Source organism: Muntiacus reevesi, chromosome 22 (genome assembly GCF_963930625.1).
Source record: "Muntiacus reevesi chromosome 22, mMunRee1.1, whole genome shotgun sequence".
NCBI lineage: Eukaryota > Metazoa > Chordata > Mammalia > Artiodactyla > Cervidae > Muntiacus > Muntiacus reevesi.
Window position 1 is genome coordinate 45,150,979 of NC_089270.1, and position 18,486 is coordinate 45,169,464.

Consider the following 18,486-nt stretch of genomic DNA (forward strand, 5'->3'; position numbering starts at 1 on the left):
ATTCTCTCCACCCCCACCCCCTGTGACAGGAAAAATGGATGGTGGGCTTCATCCTACCAGCTTGTGTTTAAAAAGACGGAGGATACTACCGTTCTGACTCTTATTCCAAGGTACTGGAGAAGGATTCTGATTCACCTGATGAGCTGGCCACCCCTTGGACCAACGCCTGTGACCAGGGAGAAGAGGACTGTTGTCAATGGAGGCTGGGTCGCACACCCATCCTTCCTGTAGGGGACGGGGTGAGTCAGCCGGGCAACAAGCCATCGTGATCGCAGCCCCACGAGGACTCTGGAGAGACAGCTCTCCAGAGGAAAAGGAATGCCCCTGCCAGAAGGAGGAGAATAAAAGGAGCTGGGCAGATACAAAATATTAATTAGCTCCAGCTGTTCCATTAAACTTATGGTAATAATTATTATTAAAATCCACTTGAGCAGCTGGTATTGGGTTAATACCAATTGAACCAAAGCTAATGTGTGACTTGCAGATTTCCCTCCCTCTTCAATGGAGGATGTGATCGTGACCAACATGATATACTCCATGTCCCACAGAGTTGAATTGCAATGGTTTCATAGCATTATTAACAAGAATATTTGTAACAATATACATTGTTCTCAGTTGGTTTCTGCACCGGGTTCCCGTGCTTCCCTCCCAAAACATTTTATGAATTCTAGGAGGTCCCTAGTGAAGTAGCTGGCACGTATTCTGCTATAGAGCCTTCCTGGTGATGGAGAAACTGGACTCCAAGGAGGTTATGTAATCTCCCCAGTCCCACAGCTAGTTTGTGGCTGAGCCAGTAAACTCTTGTCTCAGGTCCTGACTATGGTGATCAGCTCCCTCCTGCTCCACTGTTTGGCTCAGAAGTTGCAGACTGATGTTGATGAGGGTTCTTTGTGTCCATCCAGTGCTAGTGTAATTGGTTTTTAATGGCCTTATTTTCATCTCACAAGGAAAATAACATATCCTTTCCTGGCTAAACACTATCTCAGAAAGAGCCACAAATCAACCCCCTGAGTCCTGTTTACAGAACTGAACCCAACCTAATTCTGCTGAACTGGCAAAAACTGATAACTTCACTGCTGCTTCCCTGGCCATGGCCCACAGAAAAGGACCTGTGTTTCTGGATATTACTGTATTTCTTTGTTAGTCTATCATGGCTGGAGGAAGAGAAAAGCAGTACAAAAAGATGAGGTGAGGAACCCTGGGGAAAGGAGATAGTAAAAGGATAATATAGAAGGAAAGAAAGAGAATGGAGAGACTAAGAAAATCATCGTGCAGGGGCACCAAAGACATCAGTGGAGAACTAAATTTGGAGAGAGGTGGCAGGAAGGTTCTAGGAGGCAATGGAAATTAACATAACTGGATCTCTACTATGTGCCATGGAATTTCATGTCCATCCTCTTCCTGCATTTAATATCATCACAACATCCTGGCAAGGGATGCACGGCCATTCCACATTTTGTTGATAAGGAAAGAGAATATCAAAGCTTCCAGGTAATTTGATGGATTCATGCAACTAAGGAATGCTGACATTGGTGGTGAATCCAGACATATCTGACTCTGAGGTTCATATGCTTTCTTCCCCACCCTCCCCATCACCCACATACTATCTACTCATTACTTGTAGTACAAATTATCTACAGAAGCGGAGCCTGAGTCAAGGATTTTTGTACAAAGGATGTCTTGAGGAAGGGCTCTCAGGAGAAGGGGAATGAGGGAAGCAGGATGGGGCAGGGAACCTGTAAGCAAGAATAGAGCCACAATGAGTCTAGCTTTAGCCTGATCAGACAGAGCACGTGGATCATCCTTCAGAATTCATCCCACCTGAGGCAAGAGAGGCACCCCAGCTGGTCTGTCATTGTCTGTGGATGGTCCCCCCTGGCCAGGGTGGAGAGCACTGTGGGGTGTAACATCTCAGGGGAGCATCCACCTAGGAGAAGGGGGCCCTGAAAAGAAGAAGCCACCACACTCATGGTCACTAAAGACCCATGCCAGGTGCTGGTGTCAGCTCCAAAGGCCTGACCACTGAACAGCCAAACTGTGGGTAACAAGATTTACACTGGGGCAGTTCCTGTGATAATGCAGCCCTAGGTCTGTCTCCCCACCCCAAATACCCTGCTCCCCTCAATGGCCCACCTGCCTCCCCTCCCAGGTGACAGTTCAATGGATTAGAAGAATCAGAGGACCAGGATCTTTGAAGATAACCAATGGCTGGTCTCACTTTCACTACATTCGTATATCTATCACTTTCAAATATTTTACCACATTCATATTTATCACCAACTCTTTCCCCACTTTCTATCTTGCTTTTCTCCAGCAGATTTTATTTCAAACATGTGATAACTATCTCACTAAACCAAGGATTCTCAAGGACTTTAAAAAATATACACCAATGCCCAGGCTTTCTCTACCTTCAAGGGGGTTTTGAATTGATTCACCTGAGATTTAAGTACCAGAGTGATTCTGATGCAGCCAGGATTGAGAATTACCCTATTAGGCATACTTCAGTCACCTGGGGCCAGTATATCAGAATCACCAGGGCATTGAAAAAATTACCCATGCTTAGGTCCCATCCCCCAGAAATTCTGCCTTGATTGGTCGTAAGTGGGGGTCTGACATCAGGGTTTTTGAAAGCTGCCCATATGCTTCAAATGTGCAGTGAAGGTGGAAAGTTGGGGGATTTTTGAACTGTGCCACAGGGAAGCCTGTCAGGATAGGAGGTTTGGAACTGTGTTGGCGTCAGAGTGCTAACAAAAAGAGGACTCTGGGGACAATTGCAACAGAGGTGAAAGGAGAGACTCCCACTTTTAATTTGACAGCCAATAGCCAGTTTGACTACATTTCCTATCAAATGCAAAGTAAAACCTGGAGAAGGAAATAGCAACCCACTCCAGTATTCTTGCCTGGAAAATTCCATGGACAGAAGAGTCTGGCAGGCTCAAGTCCATAGGGTCGCAAAGAGTCAGACATTACTGAGCAACAAGCGCGTGCGCACGTGCACACACACACAGATAAAGTAAAACCAGATTTTTCAGGAATCTTTATATGTCTTCAGCTCTTGTTGGGGAGCTTTCTGGTTGTAGTTTTCTACTGGAAGTCCACAGCAGGATCCCCCCCAAGTGATGCATCTTTGTGCCTGAGATCAGGCCCAGAATCAATTTACCCAATCAAGACGGCTCACGCTCCTGTATTATCCCACCAAACTCTCGATCCTTCAACCATGAAAACCAGCCGCATACTGAAATTCTTTCCAAGAGTCTCCCTCCCTCACACAGCCCTCTGCCCTCCTTCCCTACCCATCTCCCTTTCTCTCCCCCTGTCTTTCACACACACATACACTTCTCCATATTGACCCGATCCATAAGACTATACTTCTAGCCAGTGGATACTTATTGCAAACTTCTCACCTAGTTCCCCTCATTGCCTTAATTGGACTGGCTTTGCATGAACTGGCAAAAATGCACAAAACTGCACAGAAATGTAAAAAAACAAAAAAATGTAGCATTAAACAGATCATGAAAAAAAACATGTTTATAGTATGAGAGCTGATAAAAGAAGGCAACTGGGTCTGAGCACTTCCACAGATGACTGTGAAAGTGTCACAGGCATCGAATCTGGGATTACAAATACATTTTAGTAACTAGGAGAATCCACAAGTATGGAATCTACAAATAAAAAAGATTGGTTGTGTAAGCATCCTATTCTGAGTGACAAGATGTTTTAATGCCTTGAGTCATTATTAATTTAAAAGCCTCTGTTCTAAGCAAGAATTCCTGAAATACTACATAGCTCAGGTCAAGAGAAAACTCACACAGTGATACTACATTTCTTTTTTTTTTTAACCAAGAAATCATTTTTGTGGAAAAATGCTCATACTTTCAAAGATGATTGAAGGTACCCCCTGCCACCGACGAATGAAACATGATAGAAAAAATCAGAATCAGTACATTGTGTAGATTTTGGCTTTTCACTAGGATAGTGTTTTGTCATAATGAGAAAAGTATTTCAGTTCAGTTCAGTTCAGTCGCTCAGTCGTGTCCGACTCTTTGTGACCCAATGAATCGCAGCACGCCAGGCCACCCTGTCCATCACCAACTCCCGGCGTCCACCCAAACCCATGTCCATTGAGTCGGTGATGCCATCCAGCCATCTCATCCTCTGTTGTCCCCTTCTCCTCCTGCCCTCAATCCCTCCCAGCATCAGGGTCTTTTCCAATGAGTCAACTCTTTGCATCAGGTGGCCAAAGTACTGGAGTTTCAGCTTCAGCATCAGTCCTTCCAATGAACACCCAGGACTGATCTCCTTTAGGATGGACTGGTTGGATTTCCTTGCAGTCCAAGGGACTCTCAAGAGTCTTCTCCAATACCAGCGTTCAAAAGCATCAATTCTTCAGCGCTCAGCTTTCTTCACTGTCCAACTCTCACATCCATACAAGACCACTGGAAAAACCATAGCCTTGACTAGCAAAAAACATTTATTTATGCTCTTTTGTGGATATATGGAGAGGTTCTTCCCACCCCCCAAATTTGTGCAATATTGTATCATTCATTTAAAAAAAATCAGACCATAGCATCTGTGTCACGTAAAACAAAAGGCTCCTGCCAAGCCAGGGGTGTTGGTCTCAGGGTTGTCCCACTGAGATCTGCTGGAAAGAGGCACAGACTTACCGCCACCACCCTGATCACCCAACGACTGAGCAGATTTCAGGAGTGGGTGTGTTGTTTCCACCTCCCAGGTCTGAGCCTGTCCCTGCCCTCTGGTTCAGTTCTGTTACAAGCGGCTTTGCCTTTGGTTCAGAGCACCCTTGAACTGGGCTGCAGCCTATGTACAAAGGAGCCATTTGGAAGGTACAGTCCTTTTTTCCAGGTCCAGGAGTGAAGCCACACTTTGGCACTGCCTTCAAAAAAATTGTTAGTTGCTCAGTCACATCCAACTCTTTATGACCCCCATGGACTGTAGTCCTCCAGGCTCCTCTGTCCATGGGATTTTCCAGACAAGAATACTAGAATGGGTAGCCATTACCTTCTCCAGGGGATCTTTCTGACCCAGGGATCGAACCCGATTCTTCTGCATTGCTGGCAGATTCTTTACAGCCTGAGCCACCAGGCATTGCCTTGGCCACATTTGAAAGGATGGGTCAACGCAGAGAGAAAGAGCTAGAGAGAGTTCTTAGCACTGAAACCCTGCCCCTTTGCTGGATGTTGTGATACTGGTCTGTTTCTTGGTGGCAAGAACTTTGTAGCCATCATTCTGCCCCACCCCCCATCTAGGGGCAGCTTCCAGTCTTGTGTTTGTGGATACGCTGAGGAATGGCTGGAGGCGTGGTTTGGGGCTTCCCTGCCCTGCCCATCTCAAGTAGCCCCTCATCAGCCCACACAAGAACTCAAAACCTGTGCGCCTGCCACATGCACTCAGCTTCAAGAAGTCTCTACCTGCCCCATCCTCACAACCAAATGGCTGCCTCCACACTTTCCCTAATGAAAATCCTGGAGGTGATTCTGTTCCCAGTGAATTTAATTTTCACTCCCACTTGAAAATGAGAAAAGGTGCTAAAGAAAAATGCCTTCAGGTTGGAGTGCTGTGAACCAACACCCACGATCTTCTCTTTTAGTTGCTTCCTAAACGCAGTTTCCCTCAGAGACTTGTGAAGTTGGAATTAGGTAAATCCCAGGTCTACTTGATCCAGAGCTGAACACTCCCATTGGGCACCCCCCTGGAATTCTCCCATGGGAAGTGCAAAGAGGACTGGCTAATAAGGAAGGTGCAGGCTCCTTAAAACCACGTCTGGATGCTTCAGAAGGCCAGCAACAGCAGTGGAGGCTTTAATAGGCTCGAGGTCAGCTCAGAGTATTACTGTTTAAAAATAAATTTTAATTTTAAAATTTTTTAAATTTCTTAAATTTAAAAAGATCATACACTTTTAAAGCTTACTTTCCATTTGTAAATTGTAAGGTATCGGCTGTATCCCCTGTGTTGTACAATATACCCTTGAGCCTATTACACACAATAGTTTGTACCTCCAACTGCTCTACCATCTAACTGCCCTCCAGTCCCCTTGGAAGCTACTAGTTTGTTCTCTGTATCTGCGACTCTGCTTCCTTTTTGTTGTATTCACTAGTTTTGGTTGTAGTTTTTAGATTCCACAAATAAGTGATATCATACAGTATTTGTGTTTCTCTGGCTTATTTCACTTAGCCTAATGCCCTCCAAGTCCATCCATGTTGCTCAGAGCAGCATTCATGTTACATTTGAGCAGATTATGGTATCTGTCTTCCAGAGGTGTGTGCTAACTCAAGACTGCTTGACCCTTTACCACATTTAAAAAAGAGCCAGCAATTACTTTGTTTCCATATAGTCAACAATTATTTGATTTCTTTAATATTTAAATTTTCTTTAGGTTGTGAGACTCTAGTCTGGGATTATTTCATTTTATTGGAGTCAAAGGAAAACCAATTCCAAGTTTAAAAAAAATCGCATTTTTTGGAATGAGTTGTTTGCAAGTGAGTTCCTTTCAACATAAAAACTTGCCATCAGTAGGAATTCTCATGGAAGAGATGTGTGTCAACCCAAGTTATTTGGAAGCAAATTAAGCTTTCAACAAGATTGCTCAACTCTGTTAGAATCAGTTTAACACACCTTGATTCGACTTTTCTTATAAATGTTAATGAGTACTGGGAAGAGCGATGGATACATTCTGAGGACCACATTGTATCTTCAAGGACCCTGATAAGAGAGTTGAGAGGATGGGGCAGCCCACAGGTAATTAATGACTCTAAACCAAGTCCTCTTCACGCCATCTCGGAGAGTCTCATTACACCAGCTAAGTTTTCCTCCTCCCTGAAGACATAACTGGCCTAGGAGACAGAGGCTGCGCACCAGCTTGAACTGCCCTGCGAAACAGTCCCATTAGGTACCGGGGACAAACGAGGTCGGGGGGACCAGGGGGAGACCTGTTGGAGCAGGGGCCTCCCGTGCTGGTCCTGTACAAGCAAGCTGGCCTCGGATCCCGGCCCTCATCACACGCGGTGGTTTGTCTGTAGCGTGTGAGGGACGAAAGCCCAGTCCTCCGGGTCTCTTGCCATGTTCCCACCTTCACTTCCATTTCAGACTCTCAGCAAAGATGGGCCTATGGCGTGCTTTTTATTAGGTTTCAAAGATAAAATTAATATGCGAGTCTTCAGTTTTATAATTATAAAGCTCTTTCCTGAACCCCCTGAGAAACCCTGGAGCTTTTTATTTTGGGGGATCACAAAAAGGCTAGAGAAGAGCTTATTTCCCTCCTTGCTCTGTCATTTATGGTGAAAAGAGTGTCGAGAAGTGACTGTTGACCAGCAGCGGCGTGATGCTCTGTATCGGCTATTTCCAGCTCTGTATGTGGCTCTGGGAGCCTGTCCAGCCTGCTTGCCACGAATCTTTTTCAAAATGCTGCTCTGCCTAGCTTCTAACACAGTCCCTTGTTCAAAGAATGTTCCACAAGAATTTGGTAAATGAATGAATGAGGAAATGAGCACTAACTTGCAGGTAGCCAATCCCTACTTTTTTCCTTTTAAAAATGCTTTATTGTGTTATAATTCACATACCACAGAATTCACTCTTTTAAAGTGCACAATGCATTTACAAGGTTGTGCAACCATCAACACTATCACATTTCAGAACATCTGCATTACCCCGAAATGAAATCTAGATCCCGTCACAGTGCCTCTCCACCCCTTGCTCTGCTCAGTCCCTAGAACCTTCCGATCTATTTTCTATCTCTGCGGACTTGCTTATTCTGGACGTTTCTTTTCAGTGAATCACATGATATCTGTCCTTCTGAGTCAAGCTTCTGTCACTTACTGTAATGTTTTCAAGATTCATCTGTGCTGTAGCATGTATCAGCACTTCATCCCTTTTTATTAGTGAATAATATTCTATTACATGCATAGCAGGGCTTCCCAGGTGGTGCTAATGCTAAAGAATCCACCTGCCAATGCAGGAGACATAAGAGACGCAGGTTTGATCCCTGGGTCAGGAAGATATCCTGAAGGAGGAAATGGACCCATGCCAGTATTCCTGCCAGAAGAATCTCATGGACAGAGAAGCCTGCCAGGCTATAGTCCACGGGGTCGCAAAGACCTAGACGTGACTGAGTGCACACACATATGGATATATCCTATTCTGTGTACCCATTCATCAGTTGCTGCTATGAACATTTGTGTACATATTTTATATGGATAGGTATTTTAAATGTTCTTAGGGATATAGATTATATAGAAGTGGAATTGCTAGATAATATGTTTTCTCTGGTTAACATTTTGAGGAACTACAGAACTCAAAAGTGGCTGCACTATTTTACAAATTCGGCAGTGTATGAGGCTTCCAATTTCTCTATATCCTTGCCAATTTTTTTTTTTTTAATTTGCTTGGTTGGTTTTCTTTTGTTTTTGCAAGTTTAAGGTGTACTGTGGCATTAAATACATTCACTTCTTGTATAACAATCACCACCATCAATCTCCAGAACTTTCTCATCTACCCAACCTGAAAATCTGTACCCATTAAACTATAACTTTCCATTCCCCTCTCCTTAAGCCCCTTGCAACCACCATTTTACATTCTGTGTCTATGAATTTGACTACTCTGGGTACCTTATGTAAGTAAAATCATACAGTATTTGGCCTTTGTGACTGGCCTGTTCCATGTAGCATTATGTCTTCAAGGTTTATCTATGTCATAGTATGAGTCAGAATTTCTTTCCTTTTTAAGGTTGATTAATATTTCATTGTATGTATATAGATTTTCTTTATCCATTCATCCATTGATGGAACTTGAATTGCTTCAACCCTTTTGCTGTTCTGAATAATGCTTCTCTAAACATGGGTGTCGGAGAAGGCAATGGCAACCCACTCCAGTGTTCTTGCCTGGAGAATCCCAGGGATGGGAGCCTGGTGGGCTGCCGTCTATGGGGTCGCACAGAGTCGGACACGACTGAAGGGACTGAACAGCAGCAGTAGCAAACATGAGTGTAGAAATATCTGAGTCCCTGGTTTAAATTCTTTTGGATGTATATCCAAAAGTGGAATTTCTGAATCATGTGGTAGTTCAATGTTTAATATTTTTTGAGGAACTACCATACTGTTTTCCACAGTAGCTGTACAATTTCACATTCTCATCAATAATGAACAAGTGTTATGATTTCTTCACATACTGGCCAGTCTTTTTACTTTCTTTCTTTCTTTGTTTTGTTTAAATAATAACCAATCTGATGGAAAGGAAGTGATATCTCCTTGTAGGCCAATATTTGTCCTGTCTTTTTTATTTTAGATACCCTAGGGGTCGCAAAGAGTCGGACATGACTGAGCGACTTCACTTCACTTCAGTGGGTATGAAGTGTTATCTCGTGATTTTGATTTGTATTTCCCCAATAATTTGTGATGTTGAACATCTTTTCATGTACTTATTGACCATTTGTATGGTCAAGACAAATGTCTATTTAAGTCATTTAAGAGAAGTCATTTGCCCACTTTTCAACTGGCCTGCTTGTCTTTTTGTTGTTGAGTTGTAAGGATTCTTTATACATTCTTTTAAAAATTGTTTCTATTTTATTGCTCAAGCACAGAAATTGAGGCAAACCTGGAGAGTTCTTTATATTAATATATTCTGAAGGCAAGTTCCTTATCTTATATATGATTTGCAAATATTTTCTCACATTCCATATGTTCTTTTTTTGTTTTCTTGATGGTGTCCTTTGGAACACAGAAATGTTTAATTTTGATGAAGACCAATTTATTTCTTCTTTTGCTGTTTTTTCTTATGCATTATTTCTAAGAAATCATTACTTAATTCAATCTTCAAATCATAAAGATTGACTTTTATATTTTCTTCTAAGAGTTTTAATTTTCACTCTGGCATTTAAACCAATGATCCTTTTTAAAACTTGAAATGTCACTGACATATAACATTGTATTCATTTTAGATGTATCACATAATGATTTACACATATTACAAAATGACTACCATTAGGTTTAGTTAATATCGATCACCACACATAATTACAAAAAATATTTTTCTTGTAATAAGAACTTTTATGATGTACTCTATTAAGAATTATCAAATATACTGTACAGTATTGTTAACTATAGTCACCACGCTAATAATCCATTTTGTGTTAAATGTTTATATATTACATACCAATAATTTAAAAAGTATTAACCAAAAACATAAAAATCTTTTTTAAAAACAATTGGATTTATTCCTTACTCTATGAAAGAGGGCTGTTGCTGAAATGTTGGGCAGTTTCCTTAACTAGAATCATTTTCTTATGAAGTATTTAAAAATATAGAAGGATGTTTATGTATAAAAACATTTTTTTCTGATCTTTAACCATATGCACATTGTATTGTATTTAAGAATTTTTTAAATACATGTACACCCATGGCAGATTCAAGTAAATGTATGGCAAAACCAATACAATGTTGTAAAGTAAAATAAAAAATTTAAATTAAAAAATAAATAAATTTAAAAAAAGAATTTTTAAATCTTTGAAAATATTTTTAACCAATCATTTAATAAATTTTTGTGTATCTAATGTGCACAGGCAGGATTCCAGGCAGTGGATGGTCTGTGGGGCCAGATGCTGCAGAAAGGTCAAGGTGAAGGATAGCCAAGGGAAGGTCTTCGGGTTCGGTGGTTGAAGGTCATGAGTGCCTGTGAGGATGCACTTCAGCAGAGCTGGGGGATGGCTTGTGAGGACCATGAAGTCGAAGCCAAAGAGCTAACTTGTTGAGGAAAGGACAGAACTAGGATAATTATTAAAAGCTACAAAAGAGTCAAGAATTATTCAGCATAACGGTAACTGGAATATGAGCATGTCGAGAGGGGACAGCCAGTAGAAAGATGAGCCTGAAGGTTCCTCAAGAAAAGGAGAACAGGAGAGCCCAGTTCTCAGAGGGAAGGGGAGAGGGCAGCGTTAAGAGCATAGGTTACTCAAGTAACTGGGAAATCGGGAAAATCTATATTCCTTTGATGAGTAACTATCTACAGATAGACATTTCAATGCAAGACTGTCATTTAAACTGTTATGAAAGAAGTTCAAAATGTAGAACTTGTACTCCAGGTGCAAATAGACCTGGGTTTAGATTCTGGCTTTGCTACTCATTAGCTGAGCAACCATGGGAATGTCATAACGCCACAGGGCTTCAGTTCACTTGTCTATAAAATGGGAATGAAGTAGGCCTACCTCATCGGACTGTGTATGTGAGGACTCTAAGGAGGACCACATATACATCTCTGGACAATTATACATTCTCTATAGCTCTAGCAGAAATGAAACACATCCGTGTTACTTCAGTTGAGAATTCAGTGGGTTGAAATGATATTTTATTCATGTTCTATGGAGTCAGACCTCTTCCCCTTCCATCCTCTGGTGCAATGGAGATGAAGTTAGCCCTGTTTAAGTCAAGCATTCACAGTGGCTGACCTGGACATATTCTCGCCACATGGTGTATGCAGCATCAGGTGCTCTGTCTAGAATGGTGGATCCTGAGTGGTGACCCTGCACACCATTTTGAAATCTCTTTCAGCCCCAAGTTTGGATAAGTTATTAAAGCTTTTTAAGACTAAATACCACCATACACCATGTCCCTTAATCTCTGGCTAATGAAAGGACAAGCTCTTCCCATCTTTATTGTACAACCATATTCTCTTCTAGGCAAAACTCATGAAAACTCCCCTCCCAAAGAATAATAGTTTACTTCTAAGAGAAATGAAATTGTGAGAGAAAATGCTGCTGATTTCCAGTTAAATTAGATTTTTAAAGTCCTATAACATACACAAGGGTGAGGAATCTTTCTAGCAACATATAGGACAGCTCTACTCAGTCACTCATTTCTCCACCAATGCTGTTTTTTCCCAGCAAATGCAAGAAACTGTACTGTGCTAGAGGTATTTGGTTTTCTCAGAAATTTTTCATTTACACTTTTAAACCTTTTCCTTCTCATGAGCATCCTTCTCTGTTTTCTTTACTGTATCCTGTTGTAATAAGAGGATTTTGTTTTTATACCGATTTGGAAAACTTCCTTCCTGGCATTCAGGCTCTCTCTTCAGATGTCAGAATGAGAGATAATGGTGCATTGCCAGCCCTGGGGTGGCGGAGCGGTGGAGAAACAAGGGGAGCCCCAGTCTCCCCAGGCCGGCCAGGTTGACGGTCTCCGTGTGTGAGAACAGTCCAGTGTGCGCCAACAGTGCCTCTCTGTTCCCTCCCGCAACACCGGGCCATTAACATGCAAGGCTAGTGTTTTGAAAGTTGTCAGTATTTTCTAATCAACACACTCGTTGAGGCGTTAGCCGGTTTTTTAAGGAACTTAGTCACTCAGAACAAAGTTGGGTTTATTGCAAATGCCAACTTTCTTGATCAAAATCCACTCTTCCTGGCTTACAATACGCCTAGGTCTTTCTGAAGCAGGTTCCATTCAACAGATTCCTTTTCATGAAAAACTAAAAATACAATAAGCCGTGATTTAAGAAAACATCTGGGGAATAGGGAAAGCATATAACTTAGTATAACTCACCTATGAAAGAGATTTTGAAAACTGATTATCCTCCAGAGGCCTATCTAAATAAAACCTGAATTTCCCAAAGTCACTTGCATTAGATGGCATTAATATCTCAGAAATATTAAAACTTTAGTGTTTAAAGCAATCTATGGTGGGGCGGGGGAAGACTGAGGGGGTTTCTGAGTCCAACTCCCTCACTTATTAATGAAGGGACAGAGCCTGAGAAGAGGAAAGGAAAGGACCACAGTGATTCACCCCAGAGCAGCATCGTATTCAGAACCCAGCTCTCCAACCCGTGCTCATTTCCTGTCATGTCACGGCCTGTCTTTTGAGGTGGGATCTGGGAAATCAAAATAGAATGAGAACTCATAATGTGATCTTCTCAAAACTAGGAATTGGATTAACCCCTGGCCACCCCCCAGCCCCCTGTTGCCCTTTCTATCCTGCGCCCACTATGTCCAATGAGGCCAGTATAGCCTGAATCTCTGCAAATTACAGAGAAAAATAGAAAGCTCCCTGACCTGGAGAAATTCTCAGTCTACTACTAAAGACAAACAGATAAATAAACAACTGCAGTCTGGTGCTGTCATGGAAGGATGTCCGATTTCTCTGAGGGTCAGAGGAGCCAAAGGACAAAAGGATAGTCCGGACAGAGGGCATTACATGGGATATAATTGGACAGTTTAGGAGAATGGCTTGGTCCTTCCCTCTAGCTAGAGCTGTACTTTTGAAACTTTATTATACATGCAAATCACCTGAGTTCTTGCTCAAATGCAGATTCTGATTCTGTAGTCGGGAATGAGCTCTGAAACGCTGCATTGCTAAGGAGTTCTCAGGCTTTGTCAGTATGCTCTGTGGCCCCCTTTGAGTAGCAGGGGCTATAGGAGAGATGAGGTGGGCACAGACGTAGGAGCTGGTTAGTAAAGTGTTTTAAAAGTCATGCTATAGAATTTGGGTTCTCTCCTGAAAGTATCAGGAGTATCCAAAATACTTGAATAACCTGAAACTGATGTTGGCTTTCTAAGTTTATTGGAAGCTCAATAAGGCATTTCCTCCAGGAAGCTTTCTCATTCTTCCCTGGGAGGAGCATCATGTGCATATGTTAATTTAGAACCAGCTGTACCATAGGTAACACTACCCTTCTATCAAATTCACTTGATTCTAAACCCTGGAAGGACAATGACGTCCTTTTCAGTATTGAAGGCTCAGATAGAAATCATCGAACTCCTGCCACTGTATCTGACTCATAGGGGTTTATCTATAAACTGTGATCCTATGACATTCTTGCTCTAGATCAGTGGTTTTCAAATATTCACATGCATCAAAATGACAGAAGGCTTGTTAAGACAGAAATTGCTGGATCCCACCCTCAGAGTTTGTGATGCAGTAATTCTGGACTAGAACCCAAGAGTTTGTACTTCTAACACACACACACACACGTGATGCAGACGCAGCTGGTCTGGGGACCGCATTTTGAGAACCACTGGTCTAGAGGAGATCATGGATTACTTCCTACCAAGTAGGACTAACAAATGAAATAAAGCAAATTACTGCCTTAAAAGCATGGACCCTAAGCCGTGGAATCTTGAACAGTTAGTTAACATCTTCAGGCTTCGAAGTACTTATCCATAAAATGAAGATGGTAATTCTAGCACCTACCCCCTAGGGCCAATGTGCCAATGTGATGATTCATTGAGCTAATTATATATATATATATATATATATATATATATATATATATATATATATAATATAATATATTTAGACACACACACTCAGGAATCACAGATAATATTGTCATTGCTAGAAGAAGTCACCTCACTTGCTGATGACACAGAGAGAATAAAACAGCTTCTTCACAAAGCCAAAATGTGCTTCCCTGATGGCTCAGAAGGTAAAGAATCTGATTGCAATGCAGGAGACCCAGGTTCAATTCCTGGGTCAGGAAGATCCCCTGGAGGAGGGCATGGCAATCCACTCCAATATTCTTGCCTGGATAATTCCATGGACAGAGAAGCCTGGTGGGTTACAGTCCATGGGTCACAAAGAGTCAGACATGACTTAGTGACTAACACTCTCAGTTTACAAGTAAACTTGGCAAATGTGAGTTTTACCCCTCTTCTTTGAAATCTGTAGAAATACAATAGCCCCTGTTGCATTTTTGTAAGCACAGTTTTCAAATTTTTAATATGCAAAACATTAGCTAACCCCGCATTTGTTAAATTTCACACTCATCATGATGGCTATAATAAAAAAAAAGTGAAAATATTAGTCTCTCAGTCATGTCTGACTCTTTGCAACCCATGGACTGTAGCCCACCAGGCTCCTCTGTCCATGGAATTCTCCAGGCAAGAATACTGGAGTGTGTAGCCATCCCCTTCTCCAGGGCATCTTCCTGATGCTGGGATCAAACTGGGTCTCCCGCATTGCAGGTAGATTCTTTACCGTCTGAGTTACCAGGGAAGCCCTATAATAAGAAAGTGGATAATAACACACATTGATGAAATTGGAACCTTCATACACTGCTGGTGGGAATGTAAAATGGTTCAAACACTTTGGAAAACAGTTTGGCTGTTCCTTAAATTGTTTAACACAGTGTTAGGATTTGACCCAGAAATTCCATTCCTAGGTAGAATTGAAAACATATGATCTCACAAAAACTTTTACATGTTCATAATAGTATTGTTCATAGTAGCTAAAATGTGGAAAGAACCCAAAGTCCCATCAATTGATGACTATGTAGTTAAAAAAAAATGTGGTATATATACATACAAAGGAAGAGCATTCAACTTTAAAAAGGAGCAAAGTTCTGATACATGCTACAACATGGATAAAGCTTGATAACATTATGCTAAGTGAAAGAAGTCTGATACAAGAGGCCACATATACTGTATAAATGGGTCCATTTATATAAAATGCCCAAAAGAGGCGAGTCCATGGAGATAGAATGGTCTGTTGGGGCTGGGAAAAGAGGGGAATGGGGAGTGACTGACAATGGTATGGAATTTCTCTGGGGAATGATGAAAATGTTCTGGAATTAGTGGTGATAAAGAGTGGTAACAAACAGTCTTGTGATAATAATAAAGAGCATTGGATTGTATGCTTAAAAGGATGAATTTCAGTGTGTGAATTATATCTCAACATAGAAAATTATTTAAGACGCTATAATCCTACTTGGTGAGAAAAACATTTTTATCCTAGAGTGGCACTGTCCCATACGGTAGCCATTGGTTACATGTGGCTCTTGAAATCTTGAAATGTGACTAGTCCGAAGGGAGCTGTGCCCTAAGTGTGAAATGCACACTGCAAATGAAAGTACATTTTAAAAATGGAAATGATTCTATTTTACATACATTTAGTCAAAATATAATGGTAAAATCAACTTACCTGTTTGTTTTTACTTTCTAAAATGTGGCCACTAGAAAATCTAAAATTCTGTAGGTGGCTCTCGTTTGTGGCTCACATGAGCCTTCGATTGGCCTGATCTGCCTCTGAGGTCCTCCTCACTGGCTTCGAGGCTTTGTCGAGACACACGAAAGTGTTTGCATCTGGGGTTAGTGTATCTGAAGCTGGTCCTTTTCCTTGACATAAAGGGCTTTGTACCCAGGACTTGATTAGCTCTGTTCCATCGGCATGACTCAACACATGTAAACAGGGCAATTCAATGGATGCTTCCAGTTTTTGTTCTTTGAGTAGAAGGCCACCTGCACAAACAGAGCCTTGTTATCTCAAAGAGCAAGGTTCTGGACCATTATTATTTGAGAAAGTACTTTTTGTGTCTCTTGCTAATGAACTACGCAGCAAGTCATCTGAAAAAGAAATTTTTAAGGCATAATTTCTTTCCTCTTCACAGTTAATTTTTTTTCAAGGCTCAAGTTCTGTGTCAAAGTTTTCTTAGCCTGGATATAAATTTCTAGATATCAGTGAAAATTGATCATAAGAATTCTTTGGGAAGGGAAAATTGTTTTTAAATAAACTGAAGACAAGGATTTATTTGGTAGGCAAAGTACTTAAGGGCAAATTATTTAAATATTGGACTGTCTATCAGTAAGTTAAGTAGGTTGATTGCTTTTAAAAATTATAATTTTTTATTATAAAAAATGCTCTTATATATGCACTTTTGAAAATAATAATATATGTTTTTTGAAAAATTTCAAAAACAACAAAAAGCAAAGAGAAGTAAATAGCCAACACTCCTAACCCTACTACCAGAGATATTCATTGTTAATATATACTAATAGATGTTTATCCTCCTGGGAAAGCAAAGGTCTAAATTGTCCTGTATAGAGAAAACTGGCCCCAGTTCTATTAACTTTTGGTCAAAAAAATAGTAAAACAGTGATTTTTCATCCAATAAAAATAATCCGATTGGCACTCTAAATTTTGAGAAGATAAATCCAATTTTTATAAGTTTGGTTATAATATTTCTGTGCTACAATTTATTTGCTGGGCTGAATGTAATCCTTTAGCCTTTACTTCAATAAAACAAGAAAGATATTTACTTTACACACATCAAAGATGTGGGTGGGCATGTCTCTATACATTTTTCTCCTCTCTTCACAAACAAGGTTGTATAAAAATGTTTACTGCTTCCCCATAGGTTCATGTGTGTGGTGCAGTGTCCACGTCATGAGGCAGAAGGATGGATTATTCACTGGAGTTTTTATGGACCCAGATTCAAGTATTTCCCCAGCTGTGTTTACAGCTTTGGGTTTCTAAGCCTCTTGAAAAGTAATCAGTTTTGATCATCTTAAATCCCAAAGTAAATTTTCTTTTCTGGAGATTATTCTAGTTGCTAACACAGGTTAGTCTGGCCTATTGAGCCATCTTTCAGTGCTGTAACATCCAAACATGAAAGCTGTGGTTTTGCTTCGAGGAAACAGGGAGCTTTGAAATACGGCTCAGATTCTTCCCTGCAAGAGGTGAGGTCTCAGAAATGCTTTGCTCTTTTAAAAATTGTGTCTTGTCTCATTCTCTGGTCATTTCACTTTATAAGTCTGGTCACTTCAAAATAGTGTAAATACCTTTAAAGCCAAGTTCTCATATAATGCTATTTTTTGTATTAGTTTACACATTTTAAAACTTTCTCTGTACAACTGCAGTAATACTGTCAGTAATACTTGTTCATGACTAATGAGAAGTACAGTGATAGTTAAAACTTTGGGGATTGTCACTTATAGGTGATCTCTTGTTAGATAACTTTTATAAATGACTATGTTCAATATTCTTCAGTTTAAACCTTTCTGCTGTAACCATTTTAGCTACAAAAAGCCAGAATGTTTGCTAAAAGCAGGAAAGCTAAGACTTTACCATATAACTGTGCTAGCCTGAGCAGATAAATTAGTCCATCTATGCCTCAGCTGCCTTATGGAAATAATAATGAACTAATTAACTCAATTAGCTAATTTATGTAAAGTGATAGTGTGATGACTAATATATTGATAAGTGCCAATAAACTCTAGCTGCCGCTCCTGCCACCAGTAACTATGGTCAGAATCAGGTCCAAGCCTTTGTGACCCCATGGATCATAACCTACCAGGCTCCTCTATCCACAGGATTTCCCAGGCAGGAATACTAGAGTGGGTTGCCATTTCCTTCTGCAAGGGATCTTGCCCAACCAGGGACCGAACCTGGGTTTCCTGCATTGCAGGCAGATTCTTTACCAGCTAAGCTCCCAGGGAAGCCCATAGTCAGAACACTCTTGTCCAAGGACATCAGTTCCCCACCAAGTGGAGACAGGCTCACTTCTTCCCGACTGGCAACTGTGAGAACTTTCTATGTGGAAAAGTGAAGCAACAAGGGGTCATCTGCAGGGCTATCCAGGTAAGCCAACTCAACCACAAGTCACCATTTGTTCAGTGACACATGCAAACACTAAGAAAATGAGATGGAAGCAGCAACAGGTGTCTCATGAGACACTTAATTTGGTCAACATATGCTGACCATCCATGGGTCACGT

The 18,486-nt window shown here is 41.0% G+C and overlaps 1 protein-coding gene across 4 annotated transcripts in view; it reads left to right on the forward strand.

Annotated features, from left to right (window-relative positions):
* LNX1 (ligand of numb-protein X 1) overlaps nucleotides 1-18,486 on the forward strand; it is a 184,955-nt gene that overhangs the window by 18,543 nt on the left and 147,926 nt on the right. The window contains exon 1 of one of the 4 annotated variants that reach the window (XM_065913922.1): nucleotides 18,187-18,350. The exons of the other annotated variants lie outside the window; for them this stretch is intronic. The gene's annotated coding sequence lies outside the window, so the exon portion shown is untranslated. Of the gene's footprint in view, nucleotides 1-18,186; nucleotides 18,351-18,486 lie in introns of those variants that run through there. 4 annotated transcript variants of the gene reach the window in all.